This window comes from Pleuronectes platessa, chromosome 1 (genome assembly GCF_947347685.1).
Source record: "Pleuronectes platessa chromosome 1, fPlePla1.1, whole genome shotgun sequence".
NCBI classification, from domain to species: Eukaryota; Metazoa; Chordata; class Actinopteri; order Pleuronectiformes; family Pleuronectidae; genus Pleuronectes; species Pleuronectes platessa.
The window spans coordinates 31,766,721-31,783,230 of NC_070626.1; the positions used below are offsets into that span (position 1 = coordinate 31,766,721).

The 16,510-nt window shown below is 40.9% G+C and overlaps 2 protein-coding genes across 3 annotated transcripts in view; both read left to right on the forward strand.

The window, feature by feature from the left end:
* Positions 1-16,510, forward strand: part of LOC128445068 (NACHT, LRR and PYD domains-containing protein 12-like) — a 157,622-nt gene that overhangs the window by 104,831 nt on the left and 36,281 nt on the right. The gene's annotated exons all lie outside the window — the stretch shown is intronic.
* Positions 8,716-16,510, forward strand: part of LOC128445256 (protein NLRC3) — a 35,950-nt gene continuing 28,155 nt past the window's right edge. For both annotated transcript variants that reach the window (XM_053428012.1, XM_053428013.1), the window contains exons 1-3: positions 8,716-8,838; positions 9,577-9,651; positions 9,900-10,011. The gene's annotated coding sequence lies outside the window, so the exon portion shown is untranslated. The remainder of the gene's footprint in view (positions 8,839-9,576; positions 9,652-9,899; positions 10,012-16,510) is intronic.

Sequence of the window (16,510 nt, forward strand, 5' to 3'; positions counted from 1 at the left end):
ATGAAGTGAGTCTCTGTAACACTGATGTCTTCTTCTCTCAACAGGTGGAGGTGGGAGTGATCTTTGTGAAGTGAATGTGAAGAGGACAGTGTGTGTGGACGGAGGCTGAGCTGTGTCCTGAGGATCCAGAGGCTGAAGCAGCAGCAGCTTGTGTGTAGAGCGGCTCTGACTGGGCCTTGTTGCTGGGAGGCAGAGTGGAGACAGAGCTCCAGAGGAATCAGAGGAGGTGAGCTGCTCTGAGATCAGCTGTCACACAGTGTCCAGTCCACCGTCCTCCCTGTGTGTTCCTGTGGATGTGACACAGCATCATCAGTGGATCTGCTGCTGCTCTGTCCTTTGACACATACAAGTCAAAGTCGTAAATATTTCCAAGTTATGTGCAGAACATTTTTCAAATTTAATGCAAATTTTAATTTCAAATGATAAAAGTGACCATTCACTAGTACCATTCCCTGAAGTCCGAGTTACAAGCGGTCCATTCCGAAATTGCTAATAACACGACATGAAGGGTGGCTTATCAACATGGTTCATCAAAGACTGGACTGCCCACTGAGTTTTACTCTCACATATTGTTATATCATTATTTCCTACTTTATTTTGTATATAAATATATTTTTTATATTACTCAACTCACACTTTGGAACACAAACCCTTATAGCCTATATTGTGCCTGTTATTTATTTTAATACTATTTGTATTATTCCACTATACTTGCTCAAATGCAGCTGCCCTAAGAGGAGACTATTAGTTCTGCGTGCAACTCAGATTCTATTTTACCATGAGGAGCTTTTTGACTTTTGTAGTAGAAAAATGTACTAAGTATGGTTGAAAGCCATGTTGTAGTTGAAAAGTAAGTTTTATGACCTATATCTACATACATATACAACCTGTCCAAATACTTTATGACCTGAACTGTTTAATGGTCTGAACTGTTTATGACCTGAAAACTGTCAGATCCTTTTTATCACTTATTTACTCCCTAAAAGAACTGAATGTATGGCTGCTTATCTCCAGAGGAAACATATGTAAATCAGTTGTTTGTGTTCAGATTCCTCTCTTAACCTGCGCCTACAGAACCACTCTGAACTGGTTGTGAGAGAAAGCCTTAGTCCTCCTACAGTATATAAGATCCTTGTATTTGACTGTCCGGCATCTTCACTCTGAGATCCCTGTGACTCTCTGTGTTGATCTTTTCTGCAGAAAGCCCCTATTAAAATAGACAAAGACAAATATGGTGTTCCAGCCTCTTGTATTTCACGATTTCCATCACACTTCACAGACCTATGCCAGGTACTACATGGGCCTGAATGTGCATTACTCAACACTGTTCCTTTCTGTGTCTACTTTATTTTCCTTTCTCTCTTTCTTTCTCTATTCCTTATCTTAGTACACCCATAGCATAGTCAATTCTATCTTGACTGTGCACCCTAACCCTTAGTGGCTTGGGACTAGGTCCCACCGGATTGTTGTTGATGTTATTTAACAGCAGTTTCAACTGTTGTGCTCCCCTTGTTCTGATCCAACTGTTCCCAGGGGGTCCTATGTTGGATAAAATAACAACATGGTCATCATCTATATTTCTTAAATATCCTTGTTTAACCCCCCCTATTGGTTATATTATGAAGTCCAAATCCCCATACTCCACATAACAAGATACATGACCCATGTGCTCACTGTTTACTTCCACTTCCCATTTCTCTGCACAAACTCACAAAATATGCAAATTGCATATCGTACGTAATTGACCCGCTAAAAGTTATAAGTTATATTGTCAAAGGTCTCCATGGGCCTGTTATGAGAAAGACAATTCTGCATCAGATGAAACAAGCCAACTGTCACATGGCATTCCTACAGGAAACCATTTATCTGACGCAGAACATGAAAAGCTGAAAAGGTCCTTGGCAGATAAAGTATATTACTCTTCACACCGATGAGGGAGAAAAAAGGGAGTATCCATACTGATACACAGAAAAATTAACTTCACACAAACACTGGTACATAAAGATACACAGGGGAGATATATTATAGTTAATGGTTGAATTGATGGCATAGAAGTGTCCCTCATAAATGTATATGCATCTAATGAAGACGAGCCCGGCTTTATCAGGACATTGTTCAGTTGGATCTTACAATATAGTTCAGGACTGATGGGAGGAGACCTGAATTGCGTAATGTCACAATTAATCGAACTTGACAGTGAGTCTCACAGTATAACTTACACAAATAGTCTTGGTCTTTAAGTACAAAAGAAAAGTTACCAATGCAATCGCATTAGACATGTAATGAGTTGAGGGTTTACATTCATGTTCCAAAGTTTCCAAAGAAATACTACAAACAGATACAATATGTTCACTTTGCTAAAAACCTTATGACAGACGACCTTTTCTCTGATTAAATGTTCATCCTGAATTGTAGTTTCGCTGTTCGCTGAGTCTTTGGGTCCATTGGTCCAAGGTAGGTGTCTGGGGTTTGAGCCAGTTCGTTGTGATCATGTGGGCTATTAACACCAGGGCTCTGCACATACACATTTAGTTGTTTCCCAACCCACTTGAAGGTATGTTCCATAAAACCGACCCCTGTGGTTCAAGTAATGTTTTCAACATTTTAAAATGTCTCCAATTTCATTCATTACCTTCTTCCAGAATACTCCAGAGTACGTTTGGGAAATCCCAAAAGATGTGTGAGAAGTCTCCTGTTAATCCACATCCTCCCCAGCAGAGGGGGCTAGACTTCTTGTCATAGCGATTACCAGTGGTGAACTATCTCATTCTCCACCACATCAATCCAGTACTGTTCAAAATCTGTCTGTAATCTTTTGGTTCCATCCCATTCCGTATGTGTCGTCAAATAATTTTGTATTTGAAACATCTGAAAACCTCATTAGGCAAAATTCCATATTGGGTCCGAACTTGTGACAAAGGCCGGAGAGTCGTTCCCTCAAGTAGCTGGTATATCGTGGTCAGACCTTTCCTTGCCCTGCCACTAAAACCACTGTCCAGTTTTGCATAAAGTCACAAATTTACTAATTTAGTTGCCCTAGATAACGACAACGGCAAATTCAAAAATGTTCTCATCTTCGCCCCAAACATTTAGGATATAGTCCATGGGCCGGACCACATATTGGTACCATCTGAGGGGGCAAAACTTTACCTATACTAAGTTGTTTGTAAGTCTATTAATATATGATAACCCTTGCACAAAAGCAGCTTTTCATATTTTAGGGCTATATTACCGTTTTCACTGATCAGTGCTTTAGCGAAATTCGCCCAAATCGCTAACATCCTAATATCATCTTAACAGTGATATGATTTTGGTCATTAACTAAATTATTTGTATAAGTCAAATGTTGCAATTATTGAAAAGAATAAATTTAGATTTTTCATACACGTTCTGTTGTTATCACTTGAAAATCTGATTCTTAGATGGCACCATGATCTGCCTTGATATACATTTATGTACATTGTTGTATTCGGTTGATCACAATCGTGCGCAGTTGAGCATTTACTTTCAGCTTTTAACAGAAGAGAAAATAAAATTTAAGTTTCAGTCCTGAAGGAATGATGGAAGAAACCAGCAGCGTGCCTAAGAAGCAGGCAGGGATGACGTGCATCATCCATTGTTCCAGTGATGACTCCAACCTAGTGTCCCCCCAGAATCTAGAACCGCGGCAGACTTTACTGAAGGCAGCACAAATACGGCAACATGCCTGGGTGAGGGAGAGATCCCCCTAGTTCAATACCATCGGAAATGCCACTCATGGACTCAATCACCAAAAAAGCTGCCTCGTTTTTCACCGTACTTTTTCTCCAGGAATGGGAGGGTCGATATTGATATATAAGTTACAGAGTTTTGTTCTATATGTGCTCATTTTGTTTCCATATTGAGCCTCATCCATGAGACCAATATTCAAAGTTGTGATGCCCAGTAGTAGCTTGGGGCGATGCTAAGCCCCCCTTCTCTTTGTCTGAGTGAAGGACTTTCAGTCTTAATCTGGTCCTTTTATTCTGCCATATGAATTCAGAAATGAGCCTGTCCTGGAATTTAAATGTCGACACTTGGACGGTGATAGGAAGCGAGCGAAAGAGAAACAGCATCGTTGACAATACATTGATCCTGATGGTCTCTACCCACTGAAGATAGGGGGGGGGCATCCCCCATCTTTCTAGGTCATTTCTTATCTGAGTTTATAATGAGTTTATCAAAATAAGCTTTGTATAATGAAGAGTTAGGAGTCAGAATGACCCCCAAGGACCTAAAGCCCTTTTTTGACTGTCTGAATTCCTTCTCTCCGTCTAACTGTCGGGTCCGGTCTCCTGTGATCATCACTGCTTCTGATTTCCCCTCAATGACATTGGACCCTGAGATTTCACCAAATTTCCTCAGACATGGCCTGAGAGCAGGAATGGATGATACTGGATTCCTAATAAACAAAAGAACATTAAACGCGAACAATGAAATTTTGTGCATCAAGCTAGTATGGAACTAAGAATCTTTACATAATTTCCGAGCAAACTAATTGGTCTATAGGAGCCACACTCAAGTGGCTCCTTCCCCTCCTTATGAACCACTGTTGTATTTCCTCAGACCAGCTCTTGGGTGGGTCATGTTTGTCCGAGGCATAATTAAAATCTTTATAATTAAAAAATTAAAAAGTTTAGGTGTAAGTTCATCCATGAAGGTCTAGAAAAATGTGCAGGGGGGAACCATCTGTCCCAGTGGACTTGTTGTTCTTCAGGCATTTAATGGTTTTCTCTTATTTCACTTTCTAAATCTGGGGCTGTTAACTGCTTTGCCTCCGTCTCCGTTTGACAAATTAACATTTTGGAAGATTCCTCTCAGTTCAGCCACATTTTGAGCCTCATCCGGTTCATCATGAAGGTTTTGGTAAAATGTTTTAAATGCATCTGCCACCTCTACTGGATGAGAAACCTCAGCTACAGATTTGTGGGTGTCTTATTTTAGCTACTGTAGGATTTGACTGCTCTCTTCTCAACTGAAAGGAAAGCAGGCGGCTCGATTCTCATTCTCATCATGTTTTTGACTTGTGGATCTGGGCGCTCCCTCAGCCTCACGAGTAAGTAAATCATCCAAAGAATCTGCAGCACTGAAGTCGTCTCAATGTGTGAGCAGCTCCGGTGGTTTTATGCTCATGTCCTCGTCTTTTTATACAGTGCCTTGCATAAGTATTCACCCCCCTTGGACTTTTCCCCATTATGTACTGTTACTAACTGGAATTCAAATAGACTTAAATAAACTTTTTCCCGTTTGATCAACAAAACATGCATAGTACTTTGGAGGTGCAAAATAAATTTTATTGTGACACAAACAATAATGAGAACAAAAAAGTTGACATCTGTTGGGTGCATAAGTATTCACCCCCCTGTGTCAATACTTGGTAGAACCCCCTTTCGCTGCAATTCCAGCTGCAAGTCTTTTGGGGTATGTCTCTACCAGCTTTGCACATCTAGAGATGGAAAGGTTTGTCCATTCTTCTTGGCAAAAAAGATGAAGCTCAGTCAGATTGGATGGAGACCGTCTGTGAACCGCAATCTTCAAGTCTTGCCATAGATTCTCTATTGGATTGAGGTCTGGGCTTTGCCTGGGCCATTTTAAGACATTAACATTCTTTAATCCAAACCATTCCTTTGTAGCTCTGGCTGTATGTTTAGGGTCATTGTCCTGCTGGAAGATGAACCTCCGCCCCAGTCTCAAGTCTTTTGCAGACTGCATCAGATTTTCTTCAAGGATTTCCCTGTATTTGGCTCCATCCATCTTTCCCTCTATTCTGACCAGTTTCCCTGTACCTGCTGAAGAGAAGCATCCCCACAGCATGATGCTACCACCACCATGTTTCACTGTTGGGATGGTGTGCTCAGGGTGATGGGCAGTGTTGGGTTTTCGCCACACATAGTGTTTTGCATTGAGGCCAAAAAAGTTCCATTTTGGTCTCATCTGACCAGAGCACCTTCTTCCACATGTTTGCTGTGTCTCCCACATGGCTTCTGGCAAACTCCAAACGGGATTTTTTATGGATCCCTTTCAACAATGGCTTTCTTCTTGCCACTCTTCCATAAAGGCCAGATTTGTGGAGTAGACGACTAATAGTTGTCCTGTGGACAGATTCTCCCACCTCAGCTGTGGATCTCTGCAACTCCTCCAGAGTAACCATGGGCCTCCTGGTTGCTTCTCTGATTCATTTTCTCCTTGTCCGACTCTTCAGTTCGGGTGGACGGCCTCCTCTTGGTAGGTTTGCGGTTGTGCCATATTCTTTCCATTTTCTTATGATGGATTTTATGGTGCTCAGAGAGATGTTCAAAGCTCTGGATCTTTTTTTATAACCTAACCCTGCTTCATATTTCTCCACAACTTTATCCCTGACCTGTTTGGTGAGCTCCTTGGTCTTCATGATGCTGTTTGTTCAGTAATGATCTCCAACAAACTCTGAGTCCGTCACAGAACAGGTGTATTTATACTGAGATTAAATTGCAGACAGGTGGACCCTATTTACTAATTATGTGACTTGCAAATGTGACTTGTGAATGCAATTGGTCGCACCAGATCTTTGTTAGGGGTTTCACAGTAAAGGGGGTGAATACATATGCACTCAACACTTTTCAGATTTTTATTTGTAAATAATTGTAAAATCCATGTAATATTTCCCCCCACTTCCAAATGATGCACTATTTTGTGTTTGTCCATTACATAAACTCACGATGAAATAAATTTTAATCTGTGGTTATACCATGACAAAATGTAGAAAAGTCCAAAGGGGGTGAATACTTATGCAAGGCACTGTATCACTTTCCAATTGTTTCTCCTTTTCAAGTCCTTGTTTATTTAACTTGACAGCAATTTCAATACATTTACCCCTCAGCATCCCAAAGTGTGGAGGGGGACACTGATCCATCATCATTTACTGCAAAGTAATCTTCTATGGTTTATTTTAATTGCTGTTAGCAATTTATTGATTGGTTATATTTAAGTCTCATAAAAGTACTATCTATAAATGTAGGTGTGTGTGTCTTTGTGCGTGAGTGTGCTTTCAAAATGGCGGCAATAAATGAATAAATGAAGGCAATAAGGTCAGAGAGATGTGTGTGTGTGTGTGTGTGTGTGTGTGTGTGTGTGCGTGTGCGTGTGTGTGTTTGTGTGTGTGTTGGTGCCAGGTTAGAGAGAAAGTAACTAGCTGCATGCAAAGAAAGACTGTAAAGAACATTAACTTTCAAATAACTTATAACATCACATTTTGAACTGGCTTAACACTGCTTCTGCAGATGGGCTCAGATTCAGATTTCACATTCACATTTAATTGTGTAAAGGTTTGGTTGTTTGTTTGATTAAAAAAAAAGAAGAGCAAAGGCTAAGAAGCCCAGATTGTTTAGGACAAAGGTTCTTTGAGTTTTCTAGAATGGGCCCTTTATATTTAAATAATTAAAACAACATATTTAAATACTTTATATTAAAATTAGGGCTGTAAGTGTATTAAACACGGAGAAGCTGTTATTAATCTGATTAATCAACGTTTCTAAATGCCCCAAAAATCCTCATTATCTCTGTATATTTTTGTGGGAACAGAAAGATAAATGACAGAAGGTGGATATATACTTTTAAAATTTGCTTTTTTATTGATGACAAGTCCAAATGAGTTATTAAGATTGAAAAATCAAATCAAAACTAAAACATACCACGCCATAATTAAATGTGTCTGTCTCTTTGCTATGCCTCTGAACAAACATAGGATGACGTTATTTAGAACATTAAATATCTGTATAGGTAAAGAAAACAACAATTTGCAAAATTTATGTGAAAGAAATGAAAACATCACAAGTATTATTTTATACTCACTTTCTAACAATAGATCCTTTAACCTGAATCTTACACACAGGACTGAAGTAGCGTGTGTGTGTGTGTGTGTGGGTGTGTGTGTGTGTGTGTGTGTGTTTTTGTGTGTGTGTGTGTGTTTTTGTGTGTGTGTGTGTGTATAAAACGTCCTATAGTGAGTTTCTCCTTCTCACTAAATGAAGCACTGCAGCACCTGATGTCCTCAGCCTCCACTGTGGCAGCAGCAACATGCTGGAGATCAGCAGCTTCAGGCTGATCAACATGAGGACGACCTGCACCAGCTTCATCTGCACAACACTTCATGTTTTCCTCCCTTAACTAAAGACGACCTGTGTTTTATTTGTCTTCTTTGCCATAAGAGACAGAACACGGTCAGCACAGTGTTTGTGTGTGTGTGTGTGTGTGTGTGTGTGTGTGTGTGTGTGTGTGTGCGTGATCGGACACCATCGGTTATTAACCTACTACATGATCGTAAGTCTGCCATCTACATCATATCCATCGCAATAAAAACTGTGAAAGTGAACCAGTTCATTGTCATGGGTATGAACATAAGTGTTGTGCAAGTTCACACCTCTCATGAACTAGTTCAAAGTTCAGTTCATACAAGTACACATGAATAGTTCACGTTCATAGTTCACCATTTAAATTCTGAACTAGTTCATAGTTCAGTTCATTTCATAGTTTTAAGGTGGAAAGTGAGAATGAAAGACTTGATAAAGAAAACCGTATCCATCACTACCCCTTGTCTTTACTGTCGGAATCTTTATCAGACAGTGTGTAAAAATCCCTCAGATAATAACAAGGAGCATCCGATGTAGTTGTGAGTCCGCGTCTCTGCTTCTCTCTCCATCTGTACATGAGCCCGAGAGCTGCTGTGATGAAGGTGTGGCCTGCCCCTTTAAGGAAAGTGTCTAGTGTGTGACGTAGTGCCCCTTGGTATTGTGGGAAATGAGGCTAAAAGTGTGTGTATAACGAGAAGTGACGGAGCACCTAGAGGTGAGTGTTGCTCGTGCTGTGTATCCGATAAATAAAGTGGCCGCAAGTGGCTGGTTACCGGCCAGACAGCGAGCCAAGATAACCCGTGAGCTGAGCTCCAGACTGCGGTTCAGAGCCGAGACACTGGCCTGAGGAAAACACTGGGAATACGTTGCTTGTTTGGTCTACGTGTGTGTGCCACGAGTGCTGAATCATGGGTAGCGTAGTGCGAAGTCGAGTTAGTTGGTTCAGGTTAGGCTACATCGCGGACATTTTACGGGCACTGAGCAACGACTCAGTGCCCGTAAAATGTCTCTCCTGAGGAGAAAGTATTGTAATGTCCTGAGTGTCAGTGAACAGGTAGTGATGGGGCACGTGACAGTTCTAGGCCAATGGCTGTAGGGTTTTGTGGTATTGACAGGCTCTCATTGGCTGATGAGTTGCCTTATCAAGGGAGAATGAGGAAGGGGAGTGAAGAATACAGGAGTGTCGGAGTTACGAACAAGAAGCGTGTTGCGTTCGCTGGACTTTAAAAAAGTTAGACATAAAGAGAGAAGTGTCCTGTCGTCTATACGCGAGGACGCTACAATATGAACGTGTTCCCCGTTCAAATTCATTATTTGTCATTGAGTTGCGTTCAGTTAATCGTTCTCATAAAAGTGAACGTGTTCAATCAACGCGTTCTTTTGCGTTCGTTCATGCACAACTGATGAACAGGACTTTGAACTGGTTGTTTTCAAGAGTGAACTGGTTCAACAGGGAGGAGGAGCATGAGAACAGGGAGCGGTCAGACTCCATTTCACCTGGATGAGCAGAAGGAAGGAAAGTGAGCAGGTGAGTGTGAACACAACTTTCTGAAAGTTTCACTGTCTCACTCTCACACCTGCGGTTAACATCCGTCTGCTGATCACACCACTCTAAGTTTGTCAGTTCACACCTGGTGACAGACGTCATGTGATCGGATCCCAGAGACAGATGTGAACAGCAGCTGTGGAACAAAGAGCCTTCAAAGGACTAATTAACAGAGTTAACTCACAGTTTCACGTTTTCATCAAGTGTTTAATAACACAACGTGTTTTCAGAATCATACGTTTCAGCAGTGGTCACCAACCAGTCGAGAGTCTTAACTGTGGATCCCAGTAAAGCTTTGGACTCACTGGCTGAGGTGTGAGAAACATCGACCTGCAGAGCCAGGTACACATATATTTATATATATATATATTAACATGAATCTAAAACATCTACACTATATACACTACATATGTAGTTTTTTAACTTTATACTGATTTTGTGTGTTTTAAAGTAAATATAAAGTTGAAAGGCTTGTGTTTGACCTTCATTTGGGCACAAAGCCATAGAACTGGGTGGAGATACAGAGTGCTGCTTCAAGCTGCTGACAGTGTTCTATCAGTGTTACTGTCTATAAAGTTCTGTAATTCATTTCCAGCCTTTATGACATTACCACAAAAGCCAGGTGTTTATGGCTTTGTATGTTTATTGTTGGATTAGAGAGAGATGAAAACACCACAGATCATTAAAAGAGTCCAGGTCACCTGTTGCTTTATAAAAACTAAAATCAACCAATGTGGACGTCCTGCTCTACCTTCCTCTTCCTGGTTATGTACACGGCCATCTTAGCCTGCCCTAAAACAAAGTTTAAAAGCTGGCTTTTGTGTTTTTGTTGTCGAGTGTATTTAAAACCATAAATAAACCCCTGCTTGTTAAAAACCTCTTTAAAACTGGTAAAAACAACTTGTAAAAACAGAAACAAATCAGAGAGGCGGTGACACTCATAAAAGCAGTGAAAGAGAGTTTCTTTTACATTACAAAATGGGCATTTGTCTTCCACTGTGCTCTTAATTATTGATAAAAAAGCGTTCACCGCGATGATGCCGTGGAGCAACCTCCACTGGAGGTCTCCGTGCCGCTTACTCAGTGGAGGTTTGTACAGCGACCTCCACTGAGGTCCGGTTTCTTGGGCTCCAGCAAAAAAACTCATCCAAGGAGTGTCTCTCTGATCGCTCAGTTTTTTAATGTTTAGTGTTTTTACCAAAATTTGGTATAGAGTCTTCCCGGAAACTCCCTCCAGGGAGACTGGGCGGGCAGGCTGCACCAGAGGTCCAGAATAGTCCTTTAAATCCATTGCCAGGAAAGTGGCGGGGAAAGGGTCCTCAGCATTGGGGGAAATGGACCCATCTTTAAAAGAGTTTAAAAGCAAGATGTCCTGATCTGCAAGTCTTGTCCTCCAGTGGCCAAGTACTCTCTCCATTGTCCGTTCTGATGTAATGCCAAGTTTGTTGGCCAGCCCTGTGGGGTCTTCCAGTTCAGGACCGGCTAGCTCCACCACCTGACCCAGCGTAGAGACCCTGGCAGCCTGCAGCAGTCTGGAGAGGGGGCCTTGTGCCCAGCGGGGGGGATCCAGAATGGTCCCGCACAGGACCTGCTCCTGCAGCAGCCAGTACAGGGAGTCCCCCTGTAGCCTTCGCTCTTTTTTTAAAAGGTTCCAGACTTTAAAAACACTCTTATAAAAACCAGGAAGAGATGGTGAGACTATCTTGTTATCACTCATTAAAAACAAGCTAAAATCCAGACCCAGGCTGTTAAAATGTTGCAGGATGCACCGGGATAGAGGTCTCCACAGAGCATCCCTTGGCCCGGTCAGCAATCTCTGTATGAACTGAAAGCGGAAAGTAGCGCCCCTGCTGGCCAGATGGACCAGGCCCTGCCCCCCCTCCTCTGTAGGAAGGAAAAGGACACTCTGTGGGATCCAGTGCATCCTGCCCCAAAAGAAATCTATTAAAACCCGTTGTACCTCTGCCAGGAGAGAAGGTGGAGGATCGACACAGGCCAGCCGGTGCCACAGGGTAGTAGGGCTGGGTATTGCCTACAACCTCACGATACGATACGTATCACGATACAGAGGCCGAGATACGATACTATCACGATAAACGTTGCTTTTGAATAATGACCATGTCCTGCACATAATTTTTTTTTTTTTTTTTTTTTTAATATTTTTATTAGGAGGTAAGGCACAGTAGGACAGAACTCAATGTCAAATTTACATTGGGTATCATAAAATCTCAGCACGACAATCAGCAATACACAAAGACAATGATACCACAAAAACACTGCGCATCTTGATCAAGAGTAGTATATACAGTCTTCCTCCTAGGAAGTTTTTCTTATGTTATGGACCACATGAATGTGGTCCAGCAAACAACACATTACACAACTCAATGAAAACAAAAACAATAATGATAGATAGATAACTGGAAATTATATTAAGTAACAATTAAGTATTAAAGCTGCACAGTATAAACAAATTAAAAGGAAAGAAAAAATAAAATATACATAAATAAAAAAAAAATATATATAAATAAAATAAATAAATAAATGAATGAATAAAAAGGAAGAAGAAAGTGAAAAAAGAGAGAGAGGGGGGGTTCCGTCAATCAGGGGGCAGGGACTGGAGAGAGTGGAAGAATGTAAGAAAGGGAAGCCACTTACTATAAAATTTGTTAGAGCTGCCTTTTACTGAATATCTGATCTTTTCCAGCTTTAGAAGAGACATGGTGTCGTTGAGCCACTTAGTACTAGAGGGAGCTTTAGTCGACTTCCAGTGGAAAAGAAGGTGGCGTCTTGCCAGTAAGGAAGTAAAAGCTAAAATGTCTAATTGTGTAGAGGTAAACGCAACATGGGGGAGACTTTTATAGTCACTGAGAGTATTTTTGACATGGTGTCAAAATAATTCAGCCAAAAGCAAGAGAGTAGCGGACAAGAGTAGAACATATGGGTTAAATTGCAGGATGAGGCATGACATTTGTCGCATTTGTCAGTGATACTGAGATAGATTTTCGACAGTCGCGCTTTAGAAAAGTGGACTCTAAACACTACTTTAAACTGTATAAGTGTGAGACGAGCGCAGGATGAACTTGTGTGAATTTTCTTAAGAGCAGCGTCCCACCAGTCATCCTCCAAATTCAGATCTAGTTCATCTTCCCAGGCAGCCCTAATTTTAGTAACTGGAGAGCAATCAAAGGACAGAAGTTCATTCTAAACTTTAGAGATGAGTGATTTTTGAAGTGGATCGTGGTTTAAGAGCACCTCCCACTGTAGGGTCGGCGGCGAGGAGGGAAAAACTGGAAACAATGCTTTAGCGCAGTGTCTAATTTGAAAGTATCGAAAGAGATGAGAAGGTGGGAGATGAAATTCTCCTGAGAGATCTGTAAAGCTGCGAAAAATACCATCCTTGTAAAGATCTTCAAAACATTTCAGGCCTTTATTATGCCATGTGAGAAAGGTTGAATCTGTGAGCGGAGGTCGAAATAAATGATTGTTCAGTAAAGGAGCTAAAGTAGATGTTGATTTAAATTTGAAGTGTTTCCTAAACTGATACCAAATTTTAAGTGTGGAGTGGACCACTTGATTATTTGTGAAGCCAGAGAGGTTGGATGGAATAGAAGAAGTAAGTAGAGCAGGTAGGGAGGATGAAACACATGACTGTGCCTCCAGGTGACACCATGGCAGATTCACTGACTTGAACCAAAATGAAATTTTTTGAATATGTGTCGCCCAATAATACAGTTGGAAATTCGGAAGTGCCAATCCGCCATTGAATTTACATCTCTGAAGTGTGGATTTGCGGATCGTAGGAGCCTTTCCACACCATAAGAAGTCAGAAAATAGTTTGATCAATTGTTTTAAAAAACTGCTTTGGCAGGAAAAGTGGGAGACAATGGAACAAAAAAAGAAATTTGGGCAAAATGTTCATCTTAATCGCGTTAATTCTTCCAATTAACGAAAGAGGTAAGCTCCTCCATCTTTGGAGGTCAGATTTAATTTTAGACATTAAAGGTGAGAAATAAGCAGAAAGAAGAGAATTTAATGTTCTGGTTACATTGATCCCGAGATACTTAAAGCCAGAAAGACTCATTTTGAAAGGGACATCTGACTGTGTGAGCTGTGATGCTGAAGCATTGACAGGATAGCATTCACTTTTAGAAGTATTCACTTTATAGCCTGAGAATGATCCAAATCTCTGGAAAGCAGATACAATTGTGGGAATGGAAAGGACAGGATCTGAGACGTACAATAATAAGTCATCCGCATAAAGTGACAGCTTAAATTCTGTGCCCAATCGTGAGATCCCAGTAAAAGTGGAGGAGGACCTCAGAAAGATTGACAGGGGCTCTATAGCTAGCGCGAACAATAGAGGGGATAGGGGACACCCCTGTCTGGTGCCACGGGTTAGAGTGAAAAAATTGGACTGAATGCCATTAGTGGAAATGTTTGCTTGTGGTGATATGTAAAGGAGACGTATCCACGAAATGAACCCATTACCCAGTCCAAACCTCTTTAGTACAGTAAATAAATAGTCCCATTCAACCCTATCGAATGCTTTTTCAGCATCGACCGATATCACTACTTCAGGTGTTGTTGTGGCAGTTTTAGAGTAAATAATATTTAGGAGTGTTCGGACGTTAAAGAATAACTGCCGCCCCTTAACAAATCCAGTTTGCTCATGTGAGACAATAGTTGGTACAATGTTCTCCAGGCGATAGGCCAAAGCTTTAGCAAGGATCTTAGCATCTACATTTATTAATGAAAGAGGTCTGTATGAGCCGCAGAGATTCGGATCCTTATCTTTTTTTAAGAGGAGACTTATGGAGGCTTGCCTTAAAGTGGGAGGGAGAGTGCCATGTTCCAGTGATTCCTTATAAACATCATGTAGTAAAGGGGACAATCTATCCTGAAATCTCTTAAAAAATTTCACTGGAAATCCATCAGGGCCAGGAGCTTTGTTATTCTGCATACCTCTCGCAGCGAAAGTGATTTCTTCTACCGTTAATGGTGAGTCAAGTTTTTTAGCAGCATCTGAGCTTATCACAGGAAAGTTGAGGCTATCTAGGAATGAATTCAATTCAGTGGTGTCAGGTGGAGATTCAGACTTATATAGAGAGGAATAGAATGAGTGAAAGACAGAATTAATGGTGGCGGGATCCTTATGCAATGAGCCAGATGAATCTTTTATTTGAGGGATCGTACGTGAGGCAGCCTGGCGACGTAGTTGATGAGCCAGGAGCCGACTTGCCTTGTCACCATGTTCATAATATGTGGAGCGTGATCGTAAAAGAAGTCGCTCTGCATCACTAGTGGTGATGAGATCATATTCAGTCTGTAATTCAACACGCTGTTTAAGTAAACTGGGAGAGGGGCAAGTAGCGAGTTGTTGGTCCAATTTGGTGATATTGATAGAGATTTCTTGCAATTTGGCTTTACGGGACTTATTCAAGTGGGCAGAGTAGGAAATAATTTTTCCCCGCAAGTATGCTTTTAATGATTCCCACAGCAGTGAACATGAAATTGGTTCCATATCATTTTGATTTAGAGAGATGTAATCATCAATTTTAGTTGTAATAAATTTGGTGAACTTATCATCTGAAAGAAGTAATGTATTGAACCTCCAAGGAGTTGAGTACCGGGGTTGTGAGGAGAACTGAATATCTAATGAAAGAGGGGCGTGGTCAGAAATAACAATAGGATGATAATTAACAGCCAGTACTTTGGAAATTAGTTTAGCATCAATAAAATAATAATCAATCCGAGAGAAAGATTGATGCATCTGAGAAAAGAAGGAATATTCCTTATTACGAGGGTTATAAAATCTCCAAGGATCAGTGCAACCATTCTTGGACACAAAATCTGAAAGTGACCTCGACATTGAAGAAGGGGTCAGAGTTCGTGGGTTGGAGCGGTCTAGGTTGGGATCAATTACACAGTTCATGTCCCCGCCAATTATAAGGAGGCTGTTGTTCAATGAGGGAAGACGTTCAAATAGCTTATTCATAAAGTGTGGATCATCGAAATTGGGGGCATATATGTTAACTAATAAAATGGGAATATGGAATAGCGTACCTGCAACAATTAAGTATCTGCCGTTTTTGTCTATCACCTTAGAAGCTGAAAACTGAATTGACTTACTAATTAAAATAGCAACCCCTCTGGCCTAGAGTTGAAATTAGAGTGAAACACCTCAGAAACCCAGGGACATTTAAGTCTGACCTGATCTTTAGTGCGCATGTGGGTTTCCTGTAGAAACACTAAGTCCGCTTTAAGACATTTCAAATGAGCAAATATCCTTGATCTCTTAATTGGACTCCCCATGCCTTTAATATTCCAGCTCAATAATCTCATTGAGGACCCAGTGAGTGGAACATCAGAAGTATTAGTATTGGTGGCCATATGTTAAATCCTTAGAGATAGAAATAGACTGAATGCGGATCCCCAAGGAAGGAAGAAGAAGAAAAAGGAAGAAGAAGAAGAAAAAACAAAACAATAAACAAAACAAAAAAAAAACGCAGAGAGAAAAAAAAAAAAAAGAAAAGAAAAAAACACATTGAACCTCCCCCCAATTGCACTTACAACGTCCCCATCCCCAAACGATGGAGAACCCAGTGCTAACTCCACAAGGAGTCAGATCCCTAAAACGAACACTTTCGGCTTTTTGCATAACTAACCAGCTTCGGGTTCAGCTCCTGCAAGCCTAGCAACATTTGACATGAAGGTACAACCAATCAAGACCAAGTTAAACTGAAAACCACATACTGTGTGTTAATGAAAATAAGAGGAAACAGATTATCTGAAAAAAGTAATAAATGTCAATATTAACTGTCACTGCTTCCTCAACGGTGTG